Below are 12,118 nucleotides of genomic sequence, written 5' to 3' on the forward strand. Positions count from 1 at the left end.
CAGGCAGGATTCAACCTGATCCGTAGAAGATGAAGGTAATTAGAGAGTATGCAGAGCCAAAGACTAAGAAACAGATGAGAGCTTTCTTACAGTTACTAAATTTATAAAGTGAGTTATTGGATCGAGAATTGTGTGAACCCAACGATTATGCCAACTGTCTGGAAAAGATGAGCCAGGGAAGTGGGACCAAGCCGCAAAAGCAGAATTAGTGCAACTGTTTTGACTCACCCAGACCTTAGTAAACCGTTCTGTATTATGACCGACAGTTCGAGAAGCAGTGTCAGGGTGATTTCGTTTCAAGAAATCGACGGAGATCAGCCCGTATCTTGGAAGACTACTTCTTTTGTTAGTCATGTCACCAGGTACAAACGTAACTAGTGTTACTGAATGGGAGGTCTTGACCATTGTGTGATCCTTTACGAAATTTAGATACTATTTGTTTGGAAGAACAACGAAAGTATATGCAGGGCATCAAACATTGCAGTTACTCATGCGTGCCAAAATCTCTCATGGGAGGCTTGCACATTGGTCCCTCTATCCGCAAGAGTTCCGCTTTATTACCGAATGTATCCCAGGTAAATAGTATACGATTGTGGATGCGTTGTCACGGACACACGAAAATTTACCATCCTTTGGCTAAGGTGACGGCAATTTGTCTGCCTTACCTGAAGGCAGATTTACGTGACAACGTCACCTGAACAAATCGTTTAAAAACTAGATAAGGGCCCTATACGATACGACATTACAGTGAAATGGAAAGAAGGAAACCATGCTGCTCTGTGGCAGTACTATTTAGTTAGAGATGATGTATAGTTCAAACCAGGGGATCCAGGGGCTCTAGTCAGTTAACAGTTATCCACGAGGAAATAATTACCAAATTAATCTGGGTTGTTCACTTAGCATATGGGCATTTTGGAGTACACAGATTACTGTCAAAAGATGAAAGTGCCATGTCATTGTAATACTATGCCAAAAAGGATACTTCACGTTTTGTCAGAGTGTAAGGTCTGTCAAAAGGCAAAGTCGAGGAGAATGTCCAACGCAGATCCGATGTATTCCATTACGAGATGTCGCAGCCACTGAACTGTTTGGGCCAGTCCATAGATTATGCCATATTTGCGTACATTTTCGTGACGATTTAATTAACATCAAAATACGTTACTTTCATGCCCCTGGACAGTTGTTCCTGCATTTGGAAAGCATTTTTTTTTTTTTTTTTTGCACAAAATTTCTTCAGTGAATGAAGTAATCTCCTAGAACAGCTGCAGTTCAATTCAAAGTTTTGGGTACAGATGGTAAGGAGACTACGGATTCAACTGGTGTTTCTTTCATTATGGCACCCATCTTCGAACCAGCTGAGAGAGTGATCCGGGTAAGTGGGGAAACTTTGCCATATCTACTGTCACAGAGGGCATCATACATGGGACAGATATTGGAAGTCATTTCAAGCTGTCATTAACGAGTTATTTATTTATTTATTTTATTTACACGTCAAGTTCCGTAGGTCCACATTGAGGAGCAAATCTCCAATGTCATGGAACGTGTCACTACATCAAATTACAACATAAAAGTAATAACAGATAAAAGTAAATGTTTATGAACTCGAAAAGAGTCAGTCCATAAGTTTAAGTAAACGCAATCAACAATACAATAAGAATCAGGTTAATTTTTCAAGGAACTCCTCGACAAAATAGAAGGAATGACCAATGAGGAAACTCTTCAGTTTCGATTTGAAAGGGCGAGGATTACTGCTAAGATTTTTGAATTCGAGTGGTAGCTTATTGAAAATGGATGCAGCAGTATATTGCACACCTTTCTGCACAAGAGTTAAGGAAGTCCGATCCAAATGCAGGTTTGATTTCTGCCGAGTATTAACCGAGTGAAAGCTTGTTATTCTTGGGAATAAGCTAATATTGCTAACAAGAACTGACAATAAGGAATATGTATATTGAGAAGCCAGTGTCAAAATACTCAGACTCGTGAACAGGGGTCGACAAGAGGTTCGTGAACTTACACCACTTATTGCCCGAACCGCCAGTTTCTGAGCCAAAAATATCCTTTTAGTATGGGAAGAGTTACTCCAAAATAGAATACCATATGACATAAGCGAATAAAAATAAGCAAAGAAGACTAATTTTCGTGTCGAACGATCACTCACCTCTGATACCACTCGAATAGTAAAAATGGCAGTATTAAGTCTTTGAACAAGATCCTGAACGTGGGCTTTCCACGACAGCTTACTATCTATCTTAACACCTAGAAATTTGAACCGTTTAGTTTCACTAATCATATGCCCGTTCTGTGCAATTAAAACGTCAGGTTTTGTTGAATTGTATATTAGGAACTGTAAAAACTGAGTCTTTCTGCGATTTAGCGTTAGTTTATTTTCTACAAGCCGTGGGCTTAGGTCATATACTGTACTATTTAAAACCGAGCCAAAGTTGTGCACAACATCCTTTACTACCAAGCTAGTGTCATCAGCAAACAGAAATATTTTAGAGGTACCCGTAATACTAGAGGGCATATCATTTATATAAATAAGGGACACCACTCAGACCCCACATCACAGCCGTTATCAACATTATGAATAATGACCATTTGCTGCCTGCTGCTAAATTAAGAGGTGAACCAACTGTGAGCTACTCCCCGTATTCCGAAATGGTCCAACTTCTGGAGCAATATTTTGGGGTCAACACAATCAAATGCCTTAGTTAAATCAAAAAATATGCCAAGCGTTCGAAACTTATGTTTAGCCCATGCAGTACCTCACAGAGAAAAGAGAATAAAGCATTTTCAGTTGTTAAACGACTTCTAAGGCCGAACTGTACATTTGATAGCAAATCGTGTGATGTAAAATTATCAATTATCCTTACATACACAGCCATTTAAAAAACTTTTGCAAACACTGATAGCATATAAATAGGTCTAAAATTATCTACATTATCCCTTTCCTTCTTTTTATAAAGCGGCTTTGATACTGAGTACTTTAATCACTCAGAAACTGACCATTCCTAAAGGAAAAATTACAAATATGGCTAAATGCAGGGCAAACATGTGCAGCACAGTACTTTGATGTTCTGCTAGACACTGCATCATAACCATGAGAGTCCTTAGTCTTCAATGATTTAATTATTGACTCAATCTCCCTCTTGTCTGTATCACAGAGGAGTATTTCAGACATCAAGAAAGTTATATGATTTCCTGTAGAAACTAAATTTTTAATTAATTCACCAGCAATGCTCAGAAAATGATTGTTAAATACTGTACATATATCTTATTTATCAGTAACAGAAATATTTCTACTACGAACTGACTTTATATCGTCAACCTTGTGCTGCTGACCAGACACTTCCTTCACAACTGACCATATGGTTTTAATTTTATCCTGTGAATTAGCTATTCTATTTGAATACCACATAGTCTTTGCCTTCCTAATAATATTTAAGATACTGTTTTTAATGGGCTACTGTAGCTTGATTGTGACTACTTCTGACATTTAGATATAATTCCTGCTTTGTTCTACAAGATATCCTTACCCCACTAGTCAGCCACCTGGGCTGCCTATTACTGCTAGTACCACGCTTGGAACGTTCTAATGGAAGGCAACTCTCCAAGGGCACGAGAAATGTGTTAAGGAAAGCATTGTATTTACCATCTATGTTATCGGCACTATAAACATCTTACCACTCTTGTTCCTGGACAAGGTTTAAAAAACTCTCTATTGCTGTTGGATTAACTTTCCTACATAGTTACTGAATGACTCGACTGCCCTCCGTATAGGTCCTGTATAATTAGGGCCGCCGAAGGTTAATTGAAGAAACAATAACGTGGCCTTAAGAGAGCAGGAGGAGTTATTCCGCAGTCGGTGACTTTGCCTTAAATTATCTAAAGAAAACCGCAGAACAATGGGAAAACGCTGATAAAAGGAAGAAGAGGAAGAGTGTGTTCCATGTAGGACAGAAAGTACTGGAACGATCTCACAAATTGTCGAACAAATGAAATGCACTTTCTAAGAAATTTTTCGGCCTTTTCCAAGGACTATATCAAGAACGTCAACTACCACATCCAAACGCGACTGAAGTAGAAATGTTGCAGACTCATAAGACACGTGGACTGCACAACATCACGAACGTGAAACCGTGAGTTGAATGATGAGAGGTAACGACCGCATAGGAAATGTTATGACTTCCTTTGCACCCTGTGTTGTTCTTTAGTGAATACAGGAGCAAGGAACCGATGCCGTTCATGAACAGAGAGTTCATGTATTAATTTATTCTATATATAATATCAGATAGTAAAATGATTCATAACTTTGTTGCTTCAGGTTCAGCGTCACTTGCCAACAGTAGATTTGAATGCAGAAATATGTACAGATACAAACGATTCATAAATATGTCACTCTGTAATACAATGTCTATTCAGAAGTTGTCGAGCCCTGGCCGCTATGAAAGTCTATAAATGTTGTTCAACTCGCAGACACACATAATGGGCTCAGTGCATGGATGTTAGAATTTAAGTAGACGCGCCGCTGGAGCTCCGGAGAGTGGATGCTTGCATCTCCTTGGCAGCGGCGTAATCGTTCGTGCCAGGCAGCGCCCTCGCACCGCGGTGGCGGATGTAGGAAACACGGCGAATAACTGGAGGCGTGCGTATTTGAAAGAGCGGCCCACCGGAAAGAGGCCAATACCGCAGGACAGAACTGATATTCTGTGTTAATCTATGTAGTAAGCTTATTCTGGAAGTGAGATTGCATGACCGATATGTGTTAAGGCCAGCGTACAAGGTATTTTATATTATTATGGTAACTCAGTACATCCAAGTTTGGCATACTAGTTTGTCACAGAGGTAACGCAGATAGCATTTTTGACATGCTACTCATTGACGCACCGTTAATTGTCTCATTTTGAAGTGCTGTGAGGTAAGTAGATCGTAAAAGGTGATTTATTTTGCTAGTGTTTCCTGATCAAGCAGTGTTATGTGTACGAAATGATCATCGTGTAGGGAAAGTAAATTCATTTTCTTGAGAGTGTATAACTTTTTCTGTTTTTCCTTTGTTGCTCTGGAAAGAGCTGTTTTATTTTAGTTTTCTGTCGGCTGGTACTGGATTTAGCTTTTGGCAATTTGATCATGTGACTCGGGTGCGTAAAGTGCTTTTGATATTGCTGGTCCCACTTTTAGGAGTGCGCAAAATACCTGTAAGGATGAGTGTGCATATCTTTTATTAGATGAGAAGGTCAAATTAAACAGCTCGGGGGAAAAACGATCTGGGTGTGTTACGCACACCAATCCCATCTCCCCCAGCTGTTAGTAGTGTCGTTTCTATTACTGATTTTCTGTGTTACTTGGCCTTCTTTTACTACAGTCTGTCCAGGTGAATGAGCACATTTTACCGTTCGCATGCAAGAGTGCTTGATTGCTTGAATAATGTTTTCGGGACCTTGACGGTAAGTTGAAGCTGTTCGAAATGAAAGAAGAGGGTTTCGTTTGTGTCTGATTTAAATGACGTCGATTGGGTTTTGTGGAGTGATTGTATGCCACCTTGATGGAGGAAGAGCATTGAGATTGTAATTAATCTCTGTTGACATCACGAATAGAAGTTTCGTGAAATGACTGATTCTCTCTGAAGTGTAGGAAGGGTACGCTGATGATCTTTGCGACAACCTCTTGAGTTGAGTAATAATGATGAGTGGTTTCCCAACACATGGCGAATGTTACAGGGAATTGGTTCTTCTTGTAGGTTCTTGGTTAGCGCTTGGGCAATAGCCCCCACAATTTATGCTGTGTTTATGGTGGTCCTAGGATATTGACATAGAAGGTATTGACTGGAGTAGGAAGCACTACAGTTTATTAGAGATGGCTTGGTAGAAGTTATTAGCTGGTGAAGGGGAACTGCAGCTTATTTGACATGTTTGTGTGAATAGTTCTTATCTAGTGCAGGCCGCACTATAGACGAATTGAGATGATTTGTTGCTGGTTTCGCTCCCGAAAATGGAGCATGTCTAATGAAATAGCTATGGGAACTGAGCAAAACTCCCCTTAATGCAGAGGGCATGAAGCATCCCAACTTATCTGATTCGACTGTAGGAGGCACCAATTCTTTTGCAGCGTTTGCAACTTTGGATGGACACCAACGTGAATGTACATTGAAGAGTGTGAGAGACTACACTTTACTATTGACATTCTCGTACATACATCACAACCATCACTGAAATCAAAAGAAAAATTAGATCAGAAGGTAACCACGATATAAAAAAGAGCTGGAACAAGGAAGCTAACCTACCCTATTTTGGTGCAAGACCGTAAATTCTGGATAATGGTAGTAATAAGGTAAGGTAAGGACAGTATAAGTAAAAGGAAGTTCCGTTTTGTTTCTGCTAGGAAACTGAGGTACTTGGGTAACTTTTTAGTTAAGTAGTGGAATGTAGTAATGAGGAACAATATGGACAGAGATCTTGTCGGATTACTTTGGGAAGTGTTACAGTAATTTTATGTTTCAGCACCCACCTGACCTCCATCATTAAAAAAAAAAGGTTCAAATGGCTCTGAGCACTATGGGACTTAACTACTGCTGAGGTCATCAGTCCCCTAGAACTTAGAACTACTCCAACCTAACTAACCCAAGGACATCACACACATCCATGACCGAGGCAGGATTCGAACCTTCGCCGTATCGGTCGCGCGGTTCCAGACTGTAGCGCCTAGAACCCCTCGGCCACCCCGGCCGGCCCTCCATCATCATCGAACAGGAAAGGAGTAACGTTCTGAGGGAGAAGAGAACTCCAAAGCAATTGAATATAAATGTGGAGAAACGGGAAGTAAACAGGATGTAAAGAATAGTGAAAAAAAAGTCATCAACACTAGGTAGAAGATGATATGTGAGGGGTGAGTTACGGAGACGAAATCGAGAGGAGGTTGAAGAACTACGTTGCAAAATACGCAGGGAATAATTGAAAGAGCTAATGTTATTTGAATTAAGGGATACGCCAAATTTAATTTAGGAATATCGTTGTAATAGAGTAGTTTTCTTTTCTTTTGCTGAGCATGTACACTAAGTTGTAAATTATCCTTTAAAAAGGGACATGCAGCGTCATGGTAAATGTGGTGTCACCGCCAGACACCACACTTGCTAGGTGGTAGTTTTAAATCGGACGCGGCCCATTAGTACATGTCGGACCCGCGTGTCGCCACTGTGTGATCGCAGACCGAGCGCCACCACAAGGCAGGTCTCGAGATACGGAATAGCACTCGCCCCAGTTGTACGGACGACTTTGCTAGCGACTACACTGACGAAGCCTCGCTCCTTTGCCGAGCAGATAGTTAGAATAGCCTTCAGCTAAGTCCATGGCTACGACATAGCAAGGCGCCATTAGCCTTACATAGCAATTGATGCTTATCGTATAAAGCATGTCTCATCAAGAACGATGTATACAACAAGGATGGATTAAAGTTAAGTATTCCAAAAGCTACGTACTTTTCTTTATAGCATTCATTACGTATCCTGTTTCAGACCTCACGCCATCCTTCGTGTGTTTATAGCGTGCATTGCGGTCCCCTCAAATCACACTGTGTCGGCACTTCTGTCGACACATCATATGGCGACGAGTCAAAAAAGGGTCTTGTTCTTTCTACTTGCTTACATTTACTTGTGTCATGGCTTCTCCAGATGTACTGTCCGAATTTTATCGCTTGCAGAATCAGCAGCCGCAGGCGTTATTGGATGCCCTTGGACAGCTCGTTCAGGGTCAACGTGCGATGCAAAACGATGCGGCGGCCGCCGCTTCACCGCTACCGCAGCCACAACATGCTGTTGCACCCCTGTTCCGGCCATTTGACTCAGCTAAGGAAACATGGACGGAGTGGTCACGCCAATTTGGATTTCATCTCGCCGCCTACAGAATTCAAGGTAACGAGCGGCAGCCTCACTTATTGTCGTGTGTAGGGGTGCAAACGTACCGTGTGATAGTGAAATTATTTCCCCGACGCGACGTAGAAACTCTGTCCTCCGAAGAAATTTTGTCTGCTTTAGATGCATATTTCAAGGAAACAGTCAATGTAGTTGCAAAGAGGTATACTTTCTTTCGTACGAAACGTATGGCCGGTCAGACTAATCGGGAGTGGGTTGCAACATTGCGAGGCCTTACAAGGGATTGTGCTTTTGAGTGTGAATGTGGGCTCCGTTATTCAGATACAATGGTACGTGATGCAATTGCACAGAATGTTTCTGATGTTCGTATACGGGAACAGATTTTGAAACTAGTTAATCCCTCCCTTCAACAAGTGATAGACATCTTAGATAGACAAGACACACTTGACTTTGCTCAAAAATCATTTGCGACTTCGCCAGCAGTGTGTAACATTAACCGGCCCTCCGGGCGCGCTGCACAGAACGATAAACAGCCCTCGCGCTCGTCCGCGCAGCTGCCGCCTAGTTCTCCACGTGTGCCGCGCAAGCATACAAATGCGGTGAAATCATGCCCGCAGTGTGCAACTAGACATTCGCTTGACAATTGCCCGTCACGCCAAGCTATTTGTTTTTACTGTAATAAGAAAGGACATGTTCAAAGTGTTTGCCAGAAAAAGCTCAGATCAGCCACTCTTAATCATTCCAGGCCCTTTGCTTCGCGCCGGAATCGAACCAAGAATACTCAGGCTCGTAAACCTTCCCCCATGGACATCCATGTAGTTAATTCCACTCCGCCCAGTGCCACTTTCTCTATCAGTGACTGTGTTCGTCCCACAAATAGTGTGTGTCGACGTCGCCGGAAATCACGTCAATTAGCAAGTGATTCTGTACCAGTGTCTGTTCACATTGCACGAGACAGTCGCTCTTATCGTCAGCAGGACAAACTTTTTGTAGACTTGGACATTAATGGCAACGTGATCCCATTCCAGCTCGATACAGGAGCTGCAGTTTCATTGCTCAATAAAGACACGTACAAACAACTGGGCACTCCTCCGTTGCGTGCCGCAAATGTTCAGCTCACTACATATTCAGGTCACACGATCCCTGTGTTAGGACAGTGCAGCCTTCTTGCAACATACAAGGGACAAACAAAACTTGTGTCATTTTAAGTTCTTCGTTCTTCTTCTGCAGTGAACTTGTTTGGTTTAGATTTATTTCAGTTGTTTAACTTGTCAATAGTCATAAGGTCCTATCAGTGAATCAGACTGTGTCTTCAGACAGTGTTTCTCGTCTATGTGAGGATAGAGCATTCGATTCTTCCGAACTTGCTTGCATGTTCATTGATGCGGAAACCGATGACGTGGTCGACTCGTTTCCGATTGATTTTCGTCGTGTAGCTACAGCCACAGCTGCTGACCCTGTCCTTGCTACCGTTTTGCGTTTTGTTGCTACGCAATGGCCCTTGTCAAAGTCTCGGATCGAGGATCCGTTGGTTCGCCGATTTTTTGCTCACAAGGGGACACTTTTTGTCCGACGTGGTGTTTTGTTGTTGCGTTCTGATAATGATCAGTCCAGAGTCGTGGTCCCACGTTCGTTACAGTCCTCTGTCTTACAGCTTCTTCACCAAGGACATTCGGGTATAGAGCGAACGAAACAACTTGCTCGTCAGCACTGTACTTGGTTCGGAATCGATGCTGCGATTACGAATATGTGCTCTTCTTGCATGGCGTGTGCCGAACAACAATCCGCACCGCCGTGGAAATTCTTTGCATGGCCCAAAGCCACTTCCCCTTGGCAACGCTTGCACATCGATTTTGCTGGTCCATTCTGGAATGCTCGATGGTTGGTTGTGGTCGATTCTTTCAGTAATTTTCCTTTTGTTGTCCGGATGTCTTCCACGACGTCATCTGCCACCATCCAAGCATTGTCTGCTATCGTTTGCATTGAAGGTCTTCCGCTGACTATTGTTTCCGACAATGACCCACAATTCATGTCTGCAGAATTTCTATCATTCTGCAAAGCCAGTGGTATTCAACATCTGACATCCGCGCCGTTTTCGCCTCAGTCAAATGGTGCCGCTGAACGATTGGTCCGGACTTTCAAGTCACAGATGTTGAAGTTGAAAGAGTCGCATTCTCGGGAGGACGCGTTGTAGCTCTTTTTGTCTTCGTATCGCTCTCAGCCCCGAGATGGTCGCTCGCCGGCTGAGTTGCTCCACGGTCGTCCTCATCGAACCTTGATGTCTTTGCTGCATCCGCCGCATCAGGTTCCTGTGCAGCGGCAGACTCCTGCTTTTGCTCCAGGCGACGTTGTATTCTATCGCAACTTTCGCGGTTCACGGCGTTGGCTCGCAGGGCGCATTCTTCGCTGCCTCGGCCGCGCGATGTATTTGGTTTTGGGGGCCTCTGGTGAGGTGCGTCGGCATCTCAATCAGCTGCGCCTCTGTCGTCGCACGGGTTCTGCCGCTCCCCGTCTGCTTTCAGCGACGGTGCCGTTCGGTCAGCGCCTTGGGGACCCATCTACTGGATCGCCTCATCCCCAGGTGTTACCGACGCTGCCTTCCATTTTGCCCCGTGGCGACGCGCCGCCGCCGCCGCCTGTTCTCCCGCCAGCGACGCCCGCAGTAGACGCTTCGCTGCAGCCGCCGGGCGCCTCCCTGGGTCACGCGCCACCGATCGCTTCCCGTGACCAGCCGTCCTCCGGCATGGAACTCTTGCACGCTCCGGACCACATGGCGTCTTCGCGCGTCGGATACCCCGACGCCATGGAGGTCGACCCTTCGGCTCCTCCTGTCTCTTTACGGGCGCATACACCGCATGTTGACGTGCACCCTGGACTAGGTTTTCAGGCGTTTCCTAGCTCCCCTCGGACCGAATGGCCGGGGTGCGGGTGGCACAGCCTCGCCTGTTGTTAGGCTCCCCACCTCATCGCATACGTCAACATGGGGTCCTCCCCACGGTGGGCGGAAGCCTTATAACACGACCGTTCGCCGATTTGCGGGGGAGGACTGTGGTGTCACTGCCAGACACCACACTTTCTAGGTGGTAGTTTTAAATCGGACGCGGTCCATTAGTACATGTCGGACCCGCGTGTCGCCACTGTGTGATCGCAGACCGAGCGCCACCACAAGGCAGGTCTCGAGATACGGAATAGCACTCGCCCCAGTTGTACGGACGACTTTGCTAGCGACTACACTGACGAAGCCTCGCTCCTTTGCCGAGCAGATAGTTAGAATAGCCTTCAGCTAAGTCCATGGCTACGACCTAGCAAGGCGACATTAGCCTTACATAGCAATTGATGCTTATCGTATAAAGCATGTCTCATCAAGAACGATGTATTCAACAAGGATGGATTAAAGTTAAGTATTCCAAAAGCTACGTACTTTTCTTTATAGCATTCATTACGTATCCTGTTTCAGACCTCACGCCATCCTTCGTGTGTTTATAGCGTGCACTGCGGTCCCCTCAAATCACACTGTGTCGGCACTTCTGTCGACACATCAGTAAACATTCAGTATAATGACGGACTGGTTGAGTAGGTAGATCACTAATATATCCAAACAACCCAATGATTCTTACTACAAAGAGTATACACACGAAATGATAAAAAAAATTTAAAAAAAACGTAGAAAAGTGTCCTTTAAAGGCACCTCAACGCCCACTCATCGCACAGCAGTCAAAACTTCTAATACGTTCGTGGCGCTCTCAGTTACGACTAAATAAATATTTGCGACTACACGAACTATTCCCGATCATCGAGCTTTTTCGGTCTCTATTGTCGGCTATGATGCCACCAGCATATTCGGCTACTTCGTTAACATTATTGTTTTAAATGTGCAAGTTGGGATAATGAACGAAACACGAATTTTATAAACTTTACACTAAAGCTAATTACGTTGACAATTCGATCCAAACTTTACTCTTAGATGCAGATTAGTTTCGTAGGCTGAAGGCCTCGAGAATTTACAGATGCAATCGTTTATTTTATAGTGTTCAAATTCACAAAACTGTTAGGTAAAATTTACACAAACACCATGGGTGGCACGACGACGGCGAGGCTGGTGAACCGATTCTCCAGCTGGGACCCTCTTCAGAAAGCAGACAACGCGCTCCAGCACGAGGGGCTAATTTGATCGAAAGGACGATCGGCGGCATGTGTGTGCGCGACTTAGACTCGCCTTGGTACCAAGATTTGCAACAACCTGGACTACTTTCA

Source organism: Schistocerca piceifrons, chromosome 3 (assembly GCF_021461385.2).
Source record: "Schistocerca piceifrons isolate TAMUIC-IGC-003096 chromosome 3, iqSchPice1.1, whole genome shotgun sequence".
Classification (NCBI taxonomy): Eukaryota; Metazoa; Arthropoda; class Insecta; order Orthoptera; family Acrididae; genus Schistocerca; species Schistocerca piceifrons.